Source organism: Haemaphysalis longicornis, unplaced genomic scaffold (genome assembly GCF_048455015.1).
Source record: "Haemaphysalis longicornis isolate Haplotype H1 unplaced genomic scaffold, Haemaphysalis longicornis Haplotype H1 scaffold_9, whole genome shotgun sequence".
NCBI classification, from domain to species: domain Eukaryota; kingdom Metazoa; phylum Arthropoda; class Arachnida; order Ixodida; family Ixodidae; genus Haemaphysalis; species Haemaphysalis longicornis.
The window spans coordinates 43,260,927-43,277,301 of NW_027526460.1; the positions used below are offsets into that span (position 1 = coordinate 43,260,927).

Consider the following 16,375-nt stretch of genomic DNA (forward strand, 5'->3'; position numbering starts at 1 on the left):
CTTTTTTTTAGTGAGGCAACTTCTATGGCATTTACCGATGTCAAATGTTTCATTGGTTTCACGTTTTCTCATGCACGCCGCGCGAAATGTCGCGGAGGTCAGTAGACAATGTTCTACGAATAACTTTTCCCTTATATGAGAATTGAAAACCGTAGTTCCGGGACCGCCCTCGTCCCGTTGCTTAAGGCCGTTTCCGCCCAAAACATCCATTTTCCTAAGTAGTAGTCTATTCCCTACTACCTTCGTACAATTGATTAGGAACGGGGAAAGTAAAATTAGATATTTCTTTTTGTTTGGCAGAGAGACGGTGTGGCACATACCGGTGACTCACACAAGCAAGTATGACAGGCACCTCCATCGAAACTCAACGTTCGAATGGTTGACTGAGAAAACAGGTGAGTGACCGTGGTGTGGACGTCAAGGTATTTCGCTGCGGAGCGGGATATGTCGAATGTGAGTTCGATGCCTACCCTGGTGCGCTCATTTCGGTCGGTACAAAATACAAAAGCACCATGAGAACGTGGAGATGCGGCCGCCTATCACGTGCACACCACAGGTCGGGGGCAAGATGCAGCACGTCTAGAACGAAGAACGGGTGAAAAGCGGAGGGTATAAAAGGGCAGCTCGCCGCATCACAGTCTGCTCCGTAGCCTGGTCATCCGCCTTGCAGAAGGGCGCACGTCAACGCCGGCTTAAAAGTTCGCTAGTCGGTCTCGCGAGGCAACGGTTTCGAAACACCCCGGCTATCCTGGGGCTATCTCAAGGGTGAAGATGTTATTTTAACAGGTCAATGGAATGGGCCCACGCGGCGTCACCAAGGCTCCCAAGGGTCGGATACAGGCTCCGCTCGTAAAATAATCCCCATCTTCGGTGCCATAACCTGTTTATCAAAACAAACATGTCATTTCAAATGAACGTAATTGGATTCACTAGCGTCATCTAAAATAAAATAAAGCTCACTTTTCGGTAGGGACTGGCGGTAAACAGTCGCGGTCTGTTGCGTTCCTGATTTCTTCGTTGTGGGCGACTCTTGAACGTTCCTGCTGCGTTTGAGTTGAGCGCATCCAGCTGGGCGTTGCCGGGTGGAAAATATATTCGAAAGCAACACTAGTCGGTTGTGGCGTGCATTTTCATAAGGGTGTGCATATTTATGGTTGCCTGTGCGCTACCTTTCCATAACGTACGATGAATGCGTGAGGCGTGTGTGTAGCATATTAGTTCGCAATGCATTCCCGCCATTCGTGTATATTCCTTTATTTAAAAAAAGTAGACTTCAAGGCACGTCACGTAATTCTTCTGCCCTGTACGAGCCCGCACTACCACGCACGAATTGCACGACCACGCACGCCAGTCATAAGTCTAACTGTTGGTTGCCGCCTATGCGCAGACTTACCACGGCGCCACCTTGGTCGCTGGCGACAGCACGCAATGTGCGAGCTTGCGTAGCTGATGAAACATCACCGGAAGAAAATTAAGTTCTCTCTCTCTCCCTCCCTCTCTCTCCCCCTTTCTCTTTCCGTATATATATATCGGCTACCTCAATTTCTCCCTTCCCTCTCCTGCTAAATCCTCGTTGCACAGCTATCTTCCAAACTGACCGACAACACATCGTCAGAAAAAAATGGTGACAGGAGTTTATTGAAATTTACATAGCTAGATTTTTAAAAATGCGAGCTGTGCTTACCAAATATATGTTATTTTATGTCACCTGTCGCATGCATACACCCTTGCATTGAGTTGGAACCGAGCTTTGAGAAGAAGTATAATGTAGGTGACAACAGGACCCAAAAGGTTCGCAAAGGAGTCTTTATTTCTGACTGCTTTCACCCTTTCCTATTTAAAAAGGGAGAAAGAACTGTCGCGTAACGGATGTGCCGAATAAAGGGTGAACTCTGATTTTGCAGGTTCGCTCAACAGAACGGTGGACAGCAAAGAATGGCTGATCGTCAATGTCCAGCGGGTCGGCTACTACCGCGTCAATTACGACCCATTCAACTGGAGACTGCTGCAGAGCCAGCTGAAAGACAATCCCCTTGTAAGATGCTCACGTTAAACTGAATGGCCCCAGAAGCAGATTCCGTTCCACTCAATGTGAAATATGTCGGAAATGCAGAGCAGTGATTCGCCATAATGGGCTGTACCTCCGTTATCCGCTCACTGCAGGTACCACCCCATGCAATTCAAATTTCCCGCCGTCGGAATGCTCGCGCGCCCCCTGCTTGAAACTGCGCCAGCGGGAATTCTGTTCTTTTTGTGCTTGCTTTAATTTCGTATGCTCTAGCTGTTTTGCGTCATTTCGAACACGCTATTTTTTTTCTTGCATGGCTGGAGCCTTTCTGCGGCATTTCTAACGCGCCATTTTCTTTCGCGTGGAGCTTTCAGCGTCATTTCGAACGCGCCATTTTTTTCTTGAGCGGCCGCTTTTTTCCCTTACTATCTTAAAACCCAACCCAAAGAGCGCTCCTAACTAAATTAAGGTGGGAGCTGCCGGTTAATCACGTATAATTTGCCTCAAATGTACCTATAGTTTTCTTTGCGCTAAAGAACGGGGAGATGTAGGACAAGCGCCAGCTGTTCACGAGTTTCGAACGCTTATGACTATATAACCCGCTTGGCTTTCGAAGCCTCCGGGGTACGCCGCGATGACAGCGCTACAACGGAACGCCCTGTTGATCAACTTGGGTACAGCGAGCGAGCTACGACGACAAAGCTAGCGCCTGAAGTGCTCTGCAATTGAAAGAAAAGTAATTTCGGCTTCCGGCAGCGTCTCGTTACTTAAAACTGTGTTTCTAACAGTGCTTCAGGACATGCCCTTAGCGCGATCAACATAGCACACGCGGAGCGCCGTAGAAGCATATTTGACTGTTCTAGACGGTTGTATAAGTTCGAAAGTGGGTCACCTGCTATAGCGCTTCTGATAACTTAGCTTTACAGAAATATCAGGAATATTCTCGTTATGAAGGGACGAAGCTATAATACGCTGTTATGTATCCGTTGTGCAGTCCTGTATTTTAAGGCACCAGGCATATGTGTGAGGTCGGAAAAGTTTACAGAGCTCACAGCTTCTTTAATAGCGTTGAAGTTTCTTTCATCACCTCACACCAACCTAACATTCTTCCATGCGAACAATATATGACAAAACCTTACCTTAGCTTCTTTTTTCATCTCCTCAGGCAATCCACGTCTTAAACCGGGCTCAACTCATCGACGACGCATTGGACCTCGCAAAGTGAGTTCTACCTTACCTATATTTTCTTTACTTGGACATCTCGTGGGAAACTTCTGCGGGGAAGAAAGAGAGGGGGGTGCATACAAAATACCGAAGACAATGCTCGAAGCCCACGCAAGTAACATGTACACCCGAGATCAAAAGTTTTTAGATGTGTACAGGTCATCCTTTTCTAACAGTTTACCGCCTTGGCAAGTTCGCCCTGTGTCGTGCGACCTTTCTTTTATGAGACTTGACAGAATTCGTGTACCACGAGCTGCAATACTGCAGAACTTTCTGTCTTTGCAGTTGAAATACACATGTGCAGAATTTTATAGTGACGCTTCTAAAACCTCCACTATGGTGTCATGCGCTGCTCAAGGTCCAAATTTCAATGCAGCCAGAACCATGAGCGTGCACACAACAATTTTTTCAGCAGAAGCGTATGGAATTTTACTGATTGTACGACACATTCTTGAAAATCAAATTCCCAATTCCATCATCTATACAGATTATTTTAGTGTTGTTCGCGCACTGTCATCGCACAAGCCCCCCAAAAACCACATAGTTAATCTTGTATTCAACACTATCAAGTCCGTATATGCACAAAAGCATGACCTGGTCCTCTGCTGGGTCCCAGGACACGCAGGGATCGCTGGGAACGAGTTGGCAGACGAGAGGGCCGCTGCTGCTGCACTCAGGAACACTGTAGACATTACAACGATACCCTACACAGACCTCAAGCCACACATAAGACAACACCTGCGCAGAACATGGCAAACACACTGGGACGAACAGACAGACAACAAACTACATGTAATAAAGCCACACTTGGGACGGTACACATCTGACTCACACAACAGACACACGGAAGTCGCCTTGGGTAGGCTACGGATAGGGCACACGCATGCAACTCACTCGTATCTGCTGGCGGGATCACCTAGACCCCAGTGCAGCAGGTGCGGAGAGGCCCTATCCGTAGTTCACATACTAATCACATGCAAGGCACTTCACACAACACGACACAAACACTTCAGAGAACTCTACAGACAACATATTCCCCTACATCCATCGCTGTTTCTGGGTGACGATGCCATGTTTTCCGTGAAACGTGTGTTTGAGTACTTGTCAGACGTGAAGTTTTTAAAGCTCATTTCCTATCACGCATAATCAAATCTGGCCCTATACACCAGCCATCACCATTGCCGTTAATTGATTTTATTGTTATTTTGGCTTTAGTAGCCACTATTTTCTTTTAAATACTTTTGTTTGGCGCTCTTTGCCCCAGCTGGCCTTGCGCCAAAAAACTCTAACCATCATCATCATCACCGAGATCAAAAGTTTACGGGCCACGAAATCCGCAATTTTTGGTTATTTCTCTGCCGCGCCACAGCCCGGGGTACTATGGGCGGTATTTTTTCATTACTCCAGTAACTACACGATAACTCGCATGCACACGGCAGTTCGTAGGGCTGCTACCGGAAGAGAAATAACCTAAAATTGCCATTTTCCTGGGACGTAAGCTTTTGCTCGTGGCTGTACCATTTGTGTGTGTATATAATATAAGATAACCGGCTGCAATTGCCGCAGGGAATGTGACATCTCTAGTATAATTATTGTTTGCTGTTCCGCTGTTTCTATAGCTTGCACTGCAGGATAATCAAATTTTTCACGCTCTTTTACTATCCCCAACAGCTTTTAAACCTTTGTGCAAGAAATAGAGGGTGGAACGCCCCGAGTTCTTCTTTTTCAGGCCTATTTCCGACTCCTCAATCGCGACCTCCACTTGTTCTCGCCTACTGCAGACACGGCTTCCTGGCATACGACGTCGCCTTGGAATTCCTGGAGCTGGTTCGGCCCGATGACGACTACATGCCCTGGAAGGCGGCTCTGGACGGCATCCACGATCTCGATTTTCTGGTCAGAAAGACCAAATTCTACAGGAAATACCAGGCACGTTACGGGAAAACTGCTTTCCCCTCTTAAACATCGCCTTTGCCGCGCGATAGTTCTTTGTTCACTAAGATCTTCCTTAACCCCAGGGTCGACCATCCACTGAATTATTAACCTAATACCTGCCCCTCATTTCGAGTTTGACGGAAAGTTGTAGCAGGTGCCGTTCAAATGAGATCGTAGAGCCGGCACCATATAACAGGAAGCGCAGCCATCTGAAATCAAAAGGGTGTACAGAAGAGCTTGTTCCTACACCCTTTGTCAAAATTTTGTGGGCCAATCCACGGCCTTCTCGATCACAAAGAATTAAAAAAATCGGCTTTACCTTTAAATGTGACAAAAATATTTTCACGCAGCGAGAAAAAAAAGGTGTTTTCTCTAGTTTTCCCTCATAAAAAGTTTCAGCCTCGCTCGGGACGTAAGCTTGCACACTGAATTTTTTGCAGCCCGCGTGTTTGCGGCTTGGCCCACAGAATTTTGACAAAGACTGTACATTATATGATTTAAAACAGCGCGGATGACGGGACTAAGAAAGGAACAGACAAAACAAGCGCTTGTGTCGCCTGCTCTTTACTTAGTCCCGTCTTCCGCGCTGTTTTTAAACCACATCTGAAATCAATGCCGCCACCCAGTGGCAGTAGGTTTGGTAATAAGCTTGCGTGGTCATACAACACCTATGACCATCGTCGAAAAGACAGCCCGCAGGAAATTAAGCGTTCATGAATTTCCTATGAATTTTTCACTTGTGTTTATTCTTCTTTAGAGTTTGCGTATGAAGACATCTTGAACAACAAAAAGCTTGATTCTGCGTATTTACAGGTTACAGATTACAGGCTACAGATTACAGGTAATACAAAGAGCGATATATACCCGTAATGTTTTCCTGCTAATGAAACAAACATTCACCACGCTCATGAGAATTGGTGCAATATTAGATAACCTGCGGTTTTTAAACTTCTTAACGTACTGGCGGACGCTTTTCAAACCCGGCCGCGTTCCGATCCTTCCTTTCAAAACGAAAAATAATCTGGCCTTGCGGCGGAACTTGCGTTTGAAAGTTCGGTCTAGCTAGATTGTAAATCTGAAACTTCGCGGTACCGTCTAGAGTATCTACGCTACAGGGATGAGGAAAAGGAACTAACAAAAACACCCGGATTAATTCTAAGAAGCGTTCATTTTGTCCTTTTTAAGCTTGTAACATGCACGCGCGACTCGGTTCCTGTCGCAGGTGTATGTGAAGTTCGTTCTGGAGAACAGGTTCGATGCGTTCACCCAAGGCAAGCGCAAAGTCGAGGTTATGGCCGACAAGTAAGGCACCCATTTCCCATTTTTCCCTCGTTACAAACGTCCACAGAAAAAAAACGGAATCTCTGGTGAATAATTTGAAAGCAGAAATGTTTGTGACTCCTCTGGTAGCGCATTTTCTTAGCATAAAAGTCGCCCGTCTGTTATTCACCGTTTGTTTCGAAAAGATAAAGTTGATCAGCTTCGATGAATGCCGTGGAGATTTAATCGCTCTGAATTTATTTCTCCGACGTTGAATGAACTCTGCAACATTTTCGATAAACGTTTCCACTCTTTCCTTCGTGTCTTGCACTGCGAAAGCTACAGTTATCGCCCGCATGGAGTGGCACTGCGTGATTTCCTCGCCGCAGCAGATACGCCATCCGTTTCTGCTTTGCATTCATGGCCTTTTTTTTAAAGTGGCTGTCAAATGTGTTCGTTGCTGCAACTGAAGGAAAGATTGCCAGTTGTCACTACACTACTGTAATGACGTAATTTAGCCCTCGAAGCACGCCAAGACCGGGAAAAAGAGAAAAATCTTTTGAGCGTGTTTCCAAGTTATCTGATGCGCATAGAGCAGTAATTTTTGGCTGAGGTACTTTGCGTCTTCCTAATCTAAGTATTGAATGTGTTGGTTTACTGCGTTCTGCAAGGATTTAGGGTTTACAAAAAAGTTGAAAAAAGTGTCGTAGGGTCATTTTAAGCGTCATTAATGGACCTGCCAGTATGTGAACGGGGGTCGAATACACGTAAAAATAGTGGCAGCCTTTTGATTCGCCATCTGAGCCTGAATGTGAACGTACTCACGGCCGGTCGGCAGAGAGAAGCTTGATATTGTTGTGTTGGCAATGTTTGTATATGCCTACAGCTTCATATGGAAATATCTTTCTTTGCCTACTTTCTAGCCTGTTCCGCAAAGCCATCGTCATGAACTCGTGTTACTTTGGGAACAACGACTGTCTGGCGTTTTCAACTAGCACGTTCCGGGGTTTCCTCAACAATTCTGCGAAAGTCGTCAGGTAAGTAACTTTTGAAACCCAATGGAGTGAAAAGCTCTTTAAAAAACAAAACGCAAGTGGGAAAAAAGATAGCTTCATGGTTAGAAGAGGTGAAGTCTAAACGAATGCGGTAGACAAATAAGTTTGTCTCCTACGAGCAACGCGCGCTTTCCAACATCTCTTTTTTTGTGTGACTCAAACAAAATGCCCGACGCTGCTATCACTATAGTTTTAAAGAAACTTTAAATGGTTACTGGTGCCCCGCACATTTTCGTTAAATGATACCGATTAGAGTTCGTGGTTGCCAAATAGCTCCAGGAAATTCGAGCATCGCGATTCTTTATGGGCTTGTGCAGTGTAAATGACCCCCCCCCCCTTTTTTTTGTATTGCAGTATAACCTCCCCTTTTTGAACTTCTGGACCAGTTGAAACGAATGCTACTGTGTCGCTTTACCAGTCAGAGGCCAAGCGCACCGAAAAAGGCAGTTACTTCGCACGCATAGTTAATTGCCGATGTCTTGAATCGCACTCCGCCATGCCTGCTTTCACAACGCAACTCTTTGAAAACGCAGCTCTGAAGCTCCTTATATTTCATTTCATTTCATTTATTGTACCTTCAAAGCCCGAAGACGTTACAGAAGGGAGTGGAGTGAATACATAATACAAATACAGGAAAATGATATTGTATTTACTATTTTCAAAGGTAGTCCTGTATATTCTTTGATCACGTGCTTCCGCGCTGTTTTACCGTTTCGCTGCTCCAGTATCCAACTCAAGAAATGTATGTTAACAAATCCTTATTTGTCATTTTTTCTAAGTGTTATACATAAAAGAAGGCTGAGCATAACATCAGTAGAGGGCCACTCAAATGGCTCAAGAAAGAGACTTCAGTAACGAACAAGGACTCGGAAAACAATATTTAGGTAGCGAAAATTATGCGGTTGCTGTCTGCTCCAATGTTTTCGGTAGCAGGTGGTTGACCTAGGCGGCGCGCTTTGGCGAATTAAGGGCTGTGAAATTTCCTCTTCCGATTTTCATAAAAATCTGTATTCAAACAGCGCTCCAATTGCACCATTTCTTGTAACGAAGTCAGAGGACAAGACATACTTACCATATAGCCTGGGTCTAGGGGCTGGCTGGCACTCTGGAGCGGGATTCTGAGAATTCTTCGGAGGCCTGCTAAGTGGCCCTGAAAAGATAATATATCGGCAATTAATTATAAAAGCCACTCTTCGGCTCGCATTATATCAGCGATTTACGTATTGAATACCGAGCTGGTTAGGCGACTGTAAACCATCACCGTTTTTAATATTGTCACGTTGGCCGGCAAGATCGACTGGCCAATGTTGCACTGGCGAGACAATTGCCTCGCTGTCGCGCATCGAGGAGAAACGGAGAAGGTAGAAGAACCTGGTGACTACTGACTGGCTCGGACTGGCTCTTTTGTCTTGCCGTACTCATTGTGCAAATAACATTACTTCATAACTCCGTATCAGTCGTATCAATATGTTTGAACAGCACGATTCTGAGCAGTAATGAGCAAGTATATCGCGCACTACAAAGTGCGTGAAAGAGGCAGACGCCGGTGGTGGTGGCCAAAGAGCACGATGAGGGGACGAAATATTATGATTAACTGTTTTTATAGAGGAAGCAAGAACGGAACAAGAAAACGACACCTTTGCTTATACAACGCATCAATGAAGTTTAAGTAAAAATACAATAGTCTGTCTTCAAGTTGACCCAACAGTAATGAATCGCACTGGGATTGTTATACCTAGCTTCACTAAATAAAGGTGTTTGGAGTATCGGCACTCTTTTCACTCATTGTTATGTGCCGCCACGATGTTCATCGGTCGGTCGGCACCAGGTGATATTTCTTTACATATGGGTGCAGACATTTTGTTTCTGGGCGCTCTCTCTCTCTCTCTCTCTCTCTCTCTCTCTCTCTCTCTCTCTCTCTCTCTCTCTCTCTCTCTCTCTCTCTCTCTCTCTCTCTCTCTCTCTGCTGCGCGGACGCTAGAGCGGCCGGTCACAACCGGCGGCGGTTTTGTTGGGAGAGATGGCAACACTGCAAGCCAGAAACAAAAATTTACACCATCTTCCCGCGAGGGGAACCATGGGGTAGAAGCAACGCATCGGGGGTTGCCGCTGCGTTTCCGTTATGTTAGCGATGTCATCGTGTGGATTGCTGTTGTTGTGTATCCTATTTACGCAGCATGTTCACCCCCGATGCGTCGCATCTACCCCATGGTTCCCCTCGCGGGAAGGTGGTGTAAATGTTTTACCGAGCGCAAGCTGCGCGCTAACGCACAGCTGGCACGGCGACGGGAGCGAGCGCAGCCTAGCGCAAGCTGCGCGCTGACCGCGCTGACGCACAGATGGCGCTGCAGTGAGAGCGGCGGAGCACGCAGCTGCCGCGGCGAGGAGAATGGGGGAGGGATGCGGACTACGCCGCGAAAACGACGCGGGACAAGGCGAGTTAAGGAGATGCGTTGCATCTAAAATGGCCCGCAAACGCTTCTCGGTGCACGAACTGGCGGTACTCTTAAGCGTAGCTTATTTAGTGACGCTAGTTATACCCATGACGCTGGTGCATATAGGACATGAGCATGGTGACTGCATCTCTAACTTCTATCTTTCTTCGGGCTTCTGACGCTTTTCTTTTCGGTGGTCACGGACTCCCGTCGGGCCACACATTGCGCGTGCAGGGCACTCCGCAAGAACCCGTGGCGCACCATGGTTGTTTTGTGCCAGGGAGTCCGGATTGACAACGGCAGCCATTGGCAGTTCGTGCTGGACAACGTGGCGGCTGCAACCACGCAGGAGGGCAAGCGCGCTGCCATGCGGGCTCTCGGGTGCATAGGCGACAAGAAACGGCTCAAAACGTACGTATTACTCCCCGATTAAAGAATTCTAAACGAACCTTCGTAGGTAGCCAATTTTTCAATAGACTTCCATAATTTAGGACTAAGCGACAGTTCTAACGAATCATTTTTTGCTCCCATTCTGGGGCTTATGTGTGTTCGCGGCATGTCCACTGATCCCAACCAGTGCCGAGAATGCCTGTGGAGGTTGTGCTTGCAGGAGCACTTGCACTGTTGCAAGGAGGGATGAACAAAATGCAACACGAGTTTTGACCGACGAAAGATAGGGACGTATTTGAGTGCGCAATTCGTACCTTTCTAAGTGCGCGTTGTTTGCCTGGGGATGAATTGTTTGGTGGAACATTTTCCCAGCATCTGCTACGTTAACACAACTTTTTCTAGGTTGGGTGCTTGACGGCGTATACTTGAATTCTTCAAAGTAGCCCATGGAGACATCAAAGGGATTATTCAAATAACATAAACAAGCTGCAAGGACCTGTCGTACAAGAAAGATGAGGTGAAGAATGTTGAGACAACAGGATTTAGGGGCGCCAAATGAATTGTGTTAGACAGTAGCAGTTGAAGGTCACACAGGAAGGAACGCCCTCCATACTTACTTACTTACTTACTTCCGTCCGTCCGTCCGTCCGTCCGTCCATCCATCCATCCATCCATCCATCCATCCATCCATCCATCCATCCATCCATCCATCCATCCATCCATCCATCCATCCATCCATCCAATCCAATCCAATCCAATCCAATCCAATCCAATCCAATCCAATCAAATCCAATCCAATCCAATCCAATCCAATCCAATCCCATTCCATTCTATTCCATCCAACCATCCAACCATCCATCCATCCATCCATCCATCCATCCATCCATCCATCCATCCATCCATCCATCCATCCATCCATCCATCCATCCATCCATCCATCCATCCATCCATCCATCCATCCATCCATCCATCCATGGAAGCCAGAAACTTCCATAATTTCTTAGGTGGACCATGAAGACAAAATACAACTTTGCTCATTTTGAAATAACACGCCTTTGGAACTTACTCAGATCCATTGCAGCTATGAAAGATGTTTCTTTAGCAAGAAAAAAGCGTAAGAAATATTTAAAAACGTTCAGATTTCGTGCTACATGTGCGTAATATGGGCAGGAGTGAGGTAATATGGGCCCCAACTGCAAACAGTATCAGTAAACGTTCAAGTGATACGATCAGACGGAACCGGACGGAACTAAATGACCCACACAATCGTCCAGTTGTGTTTAATGGCGGTGTCTGAGGTCAGCGGGCGCCAGTCGACTCCTCGGCCAGATAATTCTACCGGGGAGTCGAAATAACTTCATCTGTTTAACTTACTACATCGAATCCTTTTTTGAATTCTGCTGTTGTCATCGTTATCGGGACAAATAAGTTCTTTTTATGTATGTAACTTGTATTTTGTCTTCATGACCCCTTCACCCCTAAGATCCCTAATACCTGTACATACTCAGTCCGCAGCAGTACCATGTTCTACATTTGCGTGCTGTATGTACCATGGGTTACTAGAGATAACGAATTGCAAACTTTTTAAAGCGTGCCGAGCAGGAGCATGTTTGAAGTAACATATCTTCGATCTCAAGAATGGCGATCAGCATCATTGTGTGAGCGAACGACTTATCTGTCAAATTAAATAAAAGTTATTAGAGCAGGTCTACCTAAAATATTACAAAGCCTTTTGTCGTCCAACATACATCATTTGACGGGCAGATACCGCAAAACATGTAACTCGGATTTAGAAATTGCTGTTGACAGCTACAGTTTTGTCTATGAGTTAAAAAGGAAACAGAGGATACGAAGTAACACCTCAGCGTGTAAGTTAGCGTTTTTTCATGCGCCTAATCTTAAAGGAACACTGAAGTCAAAATACCACTCGCTGTAGATAGATACATTTGCTCTCTGAGAACACGAATATACCTCTCCCACACGTAGCTTTTTTTTAATACGTTATACAATAGCGAAAATGTGAAGACAGCTGCCGCCGCCACTGGCTGTACCTCGCAACTTGCACCGGAAGCGCTGAAATCGTCTGGCGTGCGAAGCGTCTTTCCTGGATGCCACTGGATGGGGCTACTCCAGTACTTGGGGCGGCGGTACCACTTTTCGAGGAAGCGTGTGAGCTACGCATGAGTAGTTGGTTCGACGCCAACATTCTCGTGGCCTCAAAAGAACGATAAGTTTTTCATCGACCGCGAACAGTCTAGACGTGCTCGCGAGCTAGCGCAGAGCTCACGAGCGCGTCTAGGCCGGCCGTGCTTCAACAAAGCGCCAATACTGATCACGGGTCCCATATACCAACATTTTGCTTAGTCGTACGGAGTTGCAAAGAACGTGGGAGCTCGGGAGAGCATGACTGACTTGACCGAAACTGACCAAACCGCTCGGTGTGTGGTATGATCGTATTCGGTTGCTTCTATACCGCTATACATCGCCGCTGCCCCACTTTCTTCCAGTTTATCGTGACGCAAACAGCGGCTGCTTTCGCTGTTTGCTTCACGTCGCTGTTTGCGTCACGTTCTATCAGCGTTTGCTTAGCAATTTCTCAGCAATTAAGGCTTCTTTCGGCCCCAAACAACGCTAAAATGGCTATGGGAAGGTCAGACTTTTCGTAAAATATGCTGTTGGGCTAGTTGGTGCATATCGCTAGAAGAAAAAGAGTAATAAAAACCACGACAGAAAAACGAAGAACGACGAGACAGACGCGCATCTATCTCGTCGTTCTTTGTTTTTCTATCGCGGTTTTTAGCTCTATTTTTCTTCAAGCGTCAGACTTTTCTTTGAAACCAAATTGCTGGTTGCCTTCAGCGTGCCTTTAATTAAGCAGAGCGCCAGCATTGCGGCCACCCTAAAGCTGGAAATTATGGCCTAAGGTCGTGATTAAAACGTGCGTCCTGACCGTAACCTGCCCCCCAAAGGGTGAGGTTGAGGCCCATTTGAGGTTGAGTTCTAGCAAACTTTGGGCAGTTGAAACTCAGTCCAGCGACACGAAATTGGGGGCAGATAAAAAATGTGGGCGCTGCTTCTGACCGGATTTCATTCCTACAAGGCCGCGTGAATGTGAGTCAGGATGGGTGGTGACGGACGCGTGGGTGGGATGCCTCATCACCAGACACCCAACTCAAATCGGTCATAAATTAAGAAAGCTTCGAATCTTTTGACTGGACGTTTTTAAACACTACTACAACCCTCTCGCAGGCTCGCGCGTAGTACCACCGCTAAAGCTGGACTTCCGATCAAGCTTCATTACGTATTCGAGAGCCTCATGGAGACGCCAGAGGGAGAAGAGGTTGCCTCCGAATTCCTCATGAAGAATCTCAGGACGCTCATTAATAGGTGAGGTTATAAGGTGGGGACAATGGTTTGAAGTTTGTGACACCATTTGTGCCTTAATATACAAACGACGCAATCACGACGTGATTGTTGTGCGATTCTTACCAAGCGACCTCATGAAAAACCTGAACACTTTCAAAGTAGAGTTAACGCGTATAACAATATCATCTATAAAGCTATAACGATATGTACTCGGTACAAATACATAATTTGAAATCTCGCCTTGATAAGGTGTTCTTTGCAATGAAATAAAGGGTCTGTATGCCATGTTATTGCGAACGGACGAATGTTATGGGAATGAGACGAAGTAATAAGTAAAAAAGGCTCAAAATGTTGACGCAAATTGGGTAGCTAACCACACTTCAATGTAGCTCTTCATGTTAGACATTATTAACATAAGAGTTCGCTCTGCTACGCTATCGATGCGAGTGCGATCGGTGTAATTTCACGCCTTAAAAGAGCCATAAAGACAAAATACAAGTCTGTTTCATTCGAAACATTTCGTGTTTTATAGCGTCCCGGGCACCTGCGCGGCAGCAAATGATGCCGTATTCACCGAGAAATTAATAAATTTAGGTTACAATTATGATTCTCCCGCCAAACCGTGTGTTTTGGTGACCTACACAATGAAGGCATAACGGCGCGTATACAAAAAAACTTACGCTGCGCCATTCGGCTCTGCAGCCTTGCTTGCCGTCAAACCTCCCAGATAGCGCTAGCATACTCAGCACTCCGCCGGTGCTTTGTTTTTGACCGTATTTACACCTCCCACGTTTTTGTTACGGTAGCAAGTAATCGCTTCGTGAAACATGGGGTATGCTTGACAAACAGGGTTACGTAAGCCAACGTCGCATACGCCAATCGGCCAACGTCGTATAAGACAACTCCAAAGCGTCGAACTGCTGAGCAGCTAAAACAAGCATACTGAGCCCAGTTTGTTAGCATGCGCTGCGTGTTGTTTCCAATCACTTGTTTCGTTCTTACATGCGCATTTTTATTACATCGTGTCAATACACCAACTAGCCCCTCAGATCGCTTTGAAGTACCAACGGCAGTGCGCATCGGTACTTCTATGTTTACGCGTATTTTCGTAACTTTTGTTGTTTACGCAGCATTCCTACTGCTGTAAAATGGATATGCATTGCATTTAGGCGCAAACAGCTCTTTCGGCAAGCTTATAAGCTCTGCCTAAATTGCGTTTGCTTTATCCGGCTTCAGCAAATTGCACAGCTGGGCTCATACGACATCATAGATTCTGTTGCGGGAAATGAGCTAGTGGGTCGCATGGCCATTCCCTTTTTCCCTAATTACATAGCTTTTTGAGCGAAGAGTACGTTAAAGGTGGTGTCAGTATGATTCTAACGAGGCAACCTTTCGAATGAACCGAACTTGTGTTTTGTCTTCATGGCTCCTTTAAAGAACTAATCCGGATTGATGTAAGCACAACATTGTGCGATGACAAATATGAACCTGAGTTTCATGCAAAGGAGGACGACAGTTCCAACGTCTGCGGCTTCGAAAATGCAAACACTGCAGGCCAGTATTTCCTTTTTACTAACACAGTTTTTTTCTATACCAGTGGTTCTCAAGTGCGGGTCCGCAGACTGCAGAGGCTCCGCGCGGGCATGGGAGGGATCCGAGAAGCCCTCCCTAAATCGCCCTCCCCCCCTTAATTTCTTCTTTTTGACAAACCTTGCTGGCAATTAAAACAAGGATGGTTTCGTTGTATGGCTAGTATGCGTTTAGTTTCTCCGCGTAGCAGAAATCTTAACGTTGGCTTTTCCAACAGCCTGCGCCCCATGCAAACAAGCCAACCACATAAAAGGCAGTATATATATAGATGTTTGGGTAACTTAAAGCCGCAAGAGCCAACAGTTTGATAATATTACACGCTTCAGCAATACAGTCGCACACAAGAGGCGGCCAGTAAAGTACGTGGGCGACTTTACCTACAAGGGCGAATTGTTTTACATTATCACACGGATCAACATAAAAAATCCCGGGCCCACTAACTTGAAATCTGAGGAGGGGTGAAGCATTCAGTGTATATGTGCATTCTTAGCACCTTGGTGGTTTTGCCAACGGAGATTAAATCGTTGGGGAGTAGAGTTGTAAAAGTCTCCTTTCTTTGAAGCACGAAGTGTTCTAGCGCGAGGCGCAAACGAGTGTCCTGGTGTTTTTTTAGTAAGCGTTACAAAGCGCTCCAGCGCGAGGTGGAAAGCAGTGTCCCGGCGTTTTTTCGTACGCGTTACGTTCTAGCGCGAGGCGTAAACGAGTTTCCCGGTGGTTTAGTACCGTGCCTACATGAGAGGGTGATTACGACGACGACGACGAAAACAGGAGAAGCCAACAGCTTCAGCCCCTGATGGGCTTTGCCTCTAAAAATCATCGTGGTGTGATGTTCGTTTAATGGGTTAGTTACAAAGTCATTGTTGAGAAATAAAGAAGCGCAGGCAGGGGGCGACAGTAGAAGAGGAGGAAGAGGAGGATCGGACGCGCTCACTTCCTCGCTAATCGACTCGATCACCACATCGGAAGCCAGACGCTGGTCTTCTTTCGCTACACATTTTCTGGTGCCGTGAAACCCGGGAAATGAGGCACGAGCAGACCCACGTTTGACGGCGCAGCGGCTCCGAGGCACGCGAGGCTTGAATACCTTCGCACTGCTTTATCGTGGAAGCCTT

At 46.3% G+C, this 16,375-nt stretch overlaps 1 pseudogene across 1 annotated transcript in view; it reads left to right on the plus strand.

Moving 5' to 3' along the window:
- Positions 1-16,375, plus strand: part of LOC144152279 (aminopeptidase N-like) — a 41,841-nt pseudogene that overhangs the window by 18,873 nt on the left and 6,593 nt on the right. The window contains exons 13-20 of the transcript XR_013319129.1: positions 301-395; positions 1,905-2,035; positions 3,174-3,229; positions 5,014-5,161; positions 6,390-6,469; positions 7,351-7,464; positions 10,152-10,328; positions 13,557-13,694. The product of XR_013319129.1 is annotated as an aminopeptidase N-like (transcript). The remainder of the gene's footprint in view (positions 1-300; positions 396-1,904; positions 2,036-3,173; positions 3,230-5,013; positions 5,162-6,389; positions 6,470-7,350; positions 7,465-10,151; positions 10,329-13,556; positions 13,695-16,375) is intronic.